At 41.9% G+C, this 7,438-nt stretch overlaps 1 protein-coding gene across 1 annotated transcript in view; it reads left to right on the top strand.

Annotated features, from left to right (window-relative positions):
* The first annotated feature begins 742 nt into the window (after positions 1–742).
* ADD2 (adducin 2) overlaps positions 743–7,438 on the top strand; it is a 103,012-nt gene continuing 96,316 nt past the window's right edge. The window contains exon 1 of the mRNA XM_012750133.3: positions 743–1,130. The gene's annotated coding sequence lies outside the window, so the exon portion shown is untranslated. The remainder of the gene's footprint in view (positions 1,131–7,438) is intronic.

Genomic DNA, 7,438 nt, shown 5'->3' with positions numbered 1-7,438 from the left:
CCTTAGAGTGGGAAGTCCCAAGCTACCCTTTGACATCTGTACTCTTTGAGGGCAAGACCTTGAGAAATATTGTCAGAAAACATTAGAAATGGAAGGTGCGTTAGGTACACTGTCATTTCACAGAGGAAAACAGTAAGACCCAGGGAGTTTAAGTGGCTTCGTCATCTTACAGCTAGTCAATAGCAGGACTGAGACTGCTAGTGTCCTGCTGGTTCTCCATCCAGTTACCCCCTCACTGCACACCTGGCCCCCTGGGGTGGGAGATGGGGAGGAGAAGCAGTGAGTGGGGGACGAAGTGAAAGTTGGAGGGAGTTGGGCCTGTAGCCCAGGGGGCAGGACAACCAAAAATTTGTCCCAGTTGAAAACAGAATCAGAATTAGGATAGGGATAATTTTGGTTTGGAATTTAAACAGCCAAACAATTGTCATTAAAATCACTAATAGAATTATCTTCCAAAGGTAAGATGTCCTTCCCAGATCAAAAAAAAAGAAAAAAAAATACTCCAAGTGTAAGACTTTTTTTTTTTTTTTTTTTTTATCTTGGGGAGGAGACAGATCCCCAACGGAGCTCCGCTTCAGATTTCCTTCCTGGTAGCAGATCCTCAGCTGGGCTCGGGCAGTCCGGGCGGCGAGCGGAGCGGGCGCGGGGGCCGTGGGCAGCGAGCCCGGCCGGGGCTGCTGCGGCGCGGGCGGGGCGCGGCGGGCGGGCGGGGACACTGCAGCACCGCGGCCCGGGCGGCCGGCAGCGGCCCGCTGGAGGGGGCGCTGTGGGCTCCGCGAAGCGGCCTTTTGTCAGCGCGCACGGCCAGGCGAGCTCTCATTTCCTCCCAGCCTCGTGCGGGAAATGGATTTAATTCTGACCGCAGGGCCGTGAGGGGCGAGCGGGAACCAGCGCCTTTTGTCAGGGAGCCGCAGCGCTGTGGTCTGCAGCAGGAGCTGCGGGGCTGGCGGAACCCGGCGGCTGGCGAGCGCGGGCTGCGCGATGGGTGGAACGCACTGCTCTGCAGATTAGCCGGGTGGATTTTTAAAGAGCATCCTCCTCGCCGCCCCCCCCCGCCCCCCCACCGCTCACAAATAACAAAACGCAACCCACAGCGGAGGACCAGAGATGGATAAGATGCGGAGCAGGAGGTAAGGCGGTCTTGGGAATGGGCATCGTGGGCTTGCCTCGGTTTTGTGGGTTTTCAAGGCGTTGCGACCCTCAGCATCCCTCCGCCGCGGGAGCTGCGCGGTCCAGCCAGGTGAGCGGCCGCTAGCGCGCGTCGTGCAGCCCTGGCCGGCGGTGGCTTTTGCGCGCAGCGGTTTCTGGTGATGTAACATTGGAGGCTCTTTGGGAATCGGGGCTTGCAAGGACCGGCCCCTGTTTGGGGCCGGGGGTACCCTCGCCCCGAGCATCACGCCTGACAGGTAGGGCTTTCTTCTCGGGCAGGGTGGAGGGGTGGCAAGCCTCGCCTCGCCTCGCCGTGCGGGGCCGCCCCTCCCCGCCCTTCCCGCGCGGCCGCCGCCCTCCGCGGGAGCCCGTTCCCCCGGGCCTCGCGCTCGCCCGCGGCGCCGCCCTCCGCCGCAGCGGCTGGCGGAACAGGTGTGGCGTCGGCAGCCGCCCACATTGGGATGGGGCAGCTGGCACGTGAGCCGCCCGTAGGTCTGGATTTTATGCGGCTCTACCACTTTGGAGGGAAAAAACGCCACTGTCCCCAAGGAGGAGGTCTTGCCAGTCTCTTCATCTCTTAGCTTCCACCTTCCCTCCCCTCTCTTCCTCTGCCTCCCCTCCCCTGTGCACCCCGGAGGCCATCCTCGGCCCTGCAGCGGGAGTCAGTGTCTGCTTGTTTTGAAATCGCCACCACAGAGCCTACCTGGTGTTGGGGGAAGGGAGGGAGGGGCAGACTGCTTTAGGATGCCGAGCAGGCAGGCGCTGGGGCTGGCCTATTGTCTTCCCTTCTCTTCTCCTTCCTTTTCTCACTCCTCGTCTCCATTCCCTCCAAAAATAAAAATAAAAAATAAAAATAAAAAAAAAGCAAGCCCTAGCCCACACCTTATCAAATTCTTTTTTAAAAAATTGTCATTTATCTATGACACATGGTTATTACCCATCTGGTTCTTTACGCCCACTCTTCCCTCCTCTGGCAGTTTGTCATCTGAGATTCCACTGACTCAAATGAACCTTGTCAAAACTAGAACTCAAATCTCAGTTTCCTAAATGGACATTTCATGTTTTCTGATTAACCCACAAGGAGGGGTTGGTCTGGCATACTGGCTATTGAAGAGGGTGCGCTCAACTCTTTTCACTTCTAGTTTGTGGACCTAGTTGGGAGTCGTGAGATGTTTAACTCGTGTTGCTAGAGGTGTTTTCATTAGTGGGATTTGAAGATTATGTTTCATTTTAAGGGAAATATAGCTGGCCAACATTCAAAGTGCAAGTGCTCCAAATGTATATGACCAAAGAAGAGAACTATGAAATTTCAGACTTGCAAGTAACACCTCCCACTAACATATGAACTGAATATATGGTAGAGATTTTAGAAGGGGGTTTAGATCATTTAATATTTTACTTTATAATGTTCTACCTTTATTATGTAAAGTGATCAGACTTTTCTGAGTGCCTGGAGACCAGAATCTTGCCCAGGCCCTCTCACCCCTTCACTCCCCCCACAATAGGGCACAAGTAAAAGCAAACTTTTTTTTTTTTTTTGAGACAGAGTCTCGCTTGTTGCCCAGGCTATAGTGAGTGCCGTGGCGTCAGCCTAGCTCACAGCAACCTCAAACTCCTGGGCTCAAGTAATCCTTCTGCCTCAGCCTCCCGAGTAGCTGGGACTACAGGCATGTGCCACCATGCCCGGCTAATTTATATATATATATATATATTAGTTGGCCAATTAATTTCTTTCTATTTATAGTAGAGACGGGGTCTCGCTCTGGCTCAGACTGGTTTCGAACTTCTGACCTCGAGCAATCTGCCCGCCTCGGCCTCCCAAAGTGCTAGGATTACAGGCGTGAGCCACCGCGCCTGGCTAAAAGCAAACTTTTCATTCTTAGTATGATGTCAATACATTTTTTAAAACAGCTAAATATAAATCATTCTTTGATCCAAAATGTGTGACAATTTTGTAGCAAGCCCTAAGTTCTTTCTTTTCCACGAAATTACCTAGCCCTCTTACAAATGTGCTTGTTACATGCACAATACACAACGATGTCTGAAATGACACACTACCTGAGGTTTCCAGGCTTGTATTGAATTTATTTTAAATATTAGTATAGTGCTAGAATTAGCAAACCTTAACTATTCTTCAGGTTTGCAGATGATCAAATGTGTTGGTTGGCAGGGGGTTTAGTGTTAAGATTTTCAATATATGTAGAAAAGACTTTGTTAAATATATTTATTTATCACCTACATTGTTCCACAGGGGATTTAAGACAGTTTGCAGGGAATTCATAAAATATAGCCAGGAAGCCTAACTTAGAAGTAGATGGGAAAGAAAAAAGAAAACAAAGGGTAGAAACATTAAATATTATTAAGAATGAGGCTGATAGAAAAACACAAGCATGAGACCCTCTGTGCTGGCTATGAGCGGGGGAAACAATCCAGCTCTGAACTTTGTAGCAGCTCAAGCAAAAAGGAAATTGACCAGCCCACAGCATATATGTTTTATTTATTTCTTAATTCATTTACTCAAACATTCAGTGAGGACCCACTATGTGCCAAGTTCTGTGAGAGATACTGGGAACAAAGGGATGAACTTGATAGATGTGGTCTCTGTCCTGATGGGGCACTTAAAGACAAATGCAAGAAATGGACATTCATCCCTTAATCTCTCAAATGAATACATAATTACCAATTGTGATAAGAGCTATGCAGGAAAAACACAAAACACAAAATCACAAAATATCACATGTCCAGAACATAAAAACACCAAGTAAAAACTACTTAGGAGAAACATAACAACTTTTGATTCTAAGACCAGAAAGGTACTTTTTCCAATATGATACAGTGTTTGGAATGTTGCCTTCAATCACGTCCTTGTCAGTTGCAAGGATGGGTTTTGTACAGTTGTTTCTTAGTGTCCCTCAGTGTGAGCTCATGATACCACACCACAGGTCTCTCAGCCTCCTGGGGGTTTAAGGATGTATGTATTTTGATGGCTCTGTATATTCTCTAAAAAAACATGGTTTTATTCCTGTGATAGTCTTAAATAATTGATAGTAAAAATCTGTTCTGGATCATTCTGATGGCAAGCCCCAAACCTATGCTGGGGTTTGTGTTTGTCTCTGTGTTTTCCTATTTGAGCCAGGGGTAGGCCTGGTGCTCGGGTCACAGCAGAGATGAAGGAAAGGGGAGTTGGATAGTGTGAATAGTGGAGAGAGAAGTGAGTCCACACAGGGCACACACAGGCTTGCCAAACTGGAAAGCTCTTGGTCCCCACTGCTCTATTCGCAAGGAACGAAGATCTCATGCGAGTCCCATCTTGATGTGGATCAAGATTGCAGCTATTTATTAGCAGCAGGTGTTGTAGTAAAAACACAGTGAAAAAGTTGCTGTTGTTGGTTTCAGCAAAAATTTCAGCAATAATTAGACTAGATCTTCATTTAATGCAGATTTAGTAACTCCTCAATAAATATACATCCAAGGAAATGAGACAGGTCATTTGGTGTAATGGTTAGGTGAAGCCAGACTACCTGACTTCAAAGCCTATTTGCCTACGAAGCTGTGGGACTTTCGGCAAGTTATTCAACCTCTCTGTTGCTCAGGTTCCTTTTATGATGGGCATAAATATATAGTATTGATTTCATAGTGATATAATAAGGGTTAATGATGTGATTAAATGTTAGTGATTATTACTATTTTTATTAGTATGAAATGGTACCTTATTTATATAGACACTCCAGGATAGTTTGATAGCAGAATTTTAAATTATGATATCTAATTATTTTCATGTAGTGAACACACATTTGAGGCTATTAATATTGTTTTACACAGCATGCTTTATGCCTGTGTATGTTAGTATTGTTTAAGTCAAAATTTAGAATATGATAACATGTAGAAATTAGACCTGAGGCTACAACTTTTTATTATTAGACCCAAAATAATGTTTTAGCAAAATAATTTTTTAGCAAAAAATTATTATCTGTTGCAGTAAATTAATTTTATTCATTTGACATTTTAAAGTTTGATAGTTGTATATATTTGTACATTGTTTTGGCATTAATAATATAAAAGCCATAAAGCATAGGTGCTTAGAATTTGTCTTTATGAGTGTATATATTTAAGTTACATTTGAATAAAAATGACTTAGGTCAATCCTAAGTCTGTGAGTGTTTTTTTACTTCAAAGGGGATTTCTATGTTCTTTAAGCATTTTGAACTGTGTATAGGGACATACCCAAGATTCTTAGGATAGAATTTTGAATCTTAAGAAGAGTTTGCAGCTACAATATTTGACTCCATGTACCTTGGCCACCATTGTTTTAGCCTGAAAGAATTTTAAAGTAGCAGTAAGAAAAACTGTCTGTCTTCAACTGCCACCACCACCAAGTCCCCAAGCTCAAGCAACAACGAGTGGAACGGCAAGCTTCATCCTGGCCAATCTCCCAAGATAAGCTAGGTAGGAAACCTTTGCTAATGTTATTGAATGAAATGAAAGTTTATCCTGTGTGGGGTGCAAATTTCAATTATATAGATTAAAACAAGTATGTTGAGTACATCATTTGAATCTATTTTTAAATTTTCTTTGTACCTAAGTATTTGTCAAAGAGTATAAGAGATATGTTAGTCTCCACTACAGAGGTATTTTTGACAGTTTTCCTTTCACTGTATACGTATCATATATGTTTATATCTATGAATCTCATATATACATAGTTATTTTTATTTAATATATAATGAAAGTGTAATTATATTCTATAAGCATGTATTTATGTATATTTTTAAATAGTTATATTTGGTGCTGTGTTACTTAGGGCCCTCATGAGCTCTGGGATGAGGGACTTTCACTGCTAAAGCTAGGATGGAATCGGGCAAATGGGGATGGCCAGTCAGCCTATGGAGACACACCCTTTGAGTCACAAATGCGGTGACTCTGGCATGTCCGTGGTGGAATGAATCTGCTTTATTTTCAAACCTTCTTTGTCTTATTGTATGTTTGTTTTTGTCTTAAATTTTATTGTGTGATAATAAAACTGAGATCCTGCCATCTTTCTGTTTTCATTTCTCTGGTGTGATGCTCATTCTTTTCCTTTTTAAGCTTTCTTCCTCCATGTCATTGTAATTTTTGTCTGTCTATTTTAAACAACATAACTGGATTTTTCAGACCAAATTGACATTTATTATATATAACATAGTTGATTTTTGAAGATTTTAGTTTACATAAAAAAATTCCAAGCTATTTTTTATCCTAATATAAGATTTCCTTATTCTGACCAAATTGACATTTATTATATATAACATAGTTGATTTTTGAAGATTTTAGTTTACATAAAAAAATTCCAAGCTATTTTTTATCCTAATATAAGATTTCCTTATTCTTAAGATAAAAGGGAAGTAATCCTACTATTTTTCCTACTCGTCCTCACTGACATTAAAAATATTCTTATGTCTATTAATTCTTATAGAGATTTAATACATTTGAATTTCTTTCTTTTTTATCCCCTCCCCCATTTAACTTTTTACCTTAAATATATCTTGGCTTTTAGATTCAGTTTATCTTTTTCTTTTTTAAGAAAAAACAATGCATGCTTTTACTTTCCAGAATTAATTTTGACATTTACATTATGTGTCATAGCCATATTAAGAGCTGTTTTTAGTCTGAGAGTCTGAGAGTCATATAGCTATAGCACTCAATCCTTTTCCTGTGCTCAATCTTTATTTTTATTTATTTCTTGATTAGTTGGAATTTTTTTCAGAAAAGGTAATATATTATATTAGCTCTTGCTTGTCTAAGAACTTCTTTATGCTGCTCTCACATAATAATACGGTCTTGGGGGCATATAATTTTTATCAAAATCTTCTTACCTGAAAACTCTAGATTTTGTTCTTTTGTCTACTGGCATTTTGTATTATGGAAGATAAGTTTGTTGCCAATGTTATCAAAATAAGTGAAAGTCCATGAAGTTTTAAAGTTTTTCCCTGTCAATGACTACTTTATTTAAAAAAAACCTTAATATATAAAAAACATAACACAGAGAAAAGGCCATGAAACAAATGTGCAGCTTAGCAAAGTATTATAAAGTGAATGCCCATGTGACCACCTGCAGGTCACTGCCAGCTCCCGGAACCCTCTGGCCTCATCTCCTCCTTCCCCCTGGAAGTAACCACTCACCTTCCTTTTATAGTAGTCATTTTCTCACTTTCTTTTATAGTTTTACAATCTAAACTTGCATCCTCAAACAAAATACATCAGACTTGTTTCTCTTAAACTTTATAAAATTAGAATTGTACCATTTTTATCTA

The sequence above is a fragment of the Microcebus murinus genome, chromosome 3 (assembly GCF_040939455.1).
Source record: "Microcebus murinus isolate Inina chromosome 3, M.murinus_Inina_mat1.0, whole genome shotgun sequence".
NCBI lineage: Eukaryota > Metazoa > Chordata > Mammalia > Primates > Cheirogaleidae > Microcebus > Microcebus murinus.
Note: the sequence above shows the minus strand (reverse complement) of the source record. Positions and strands in the feature narration are given on the sequence as shown.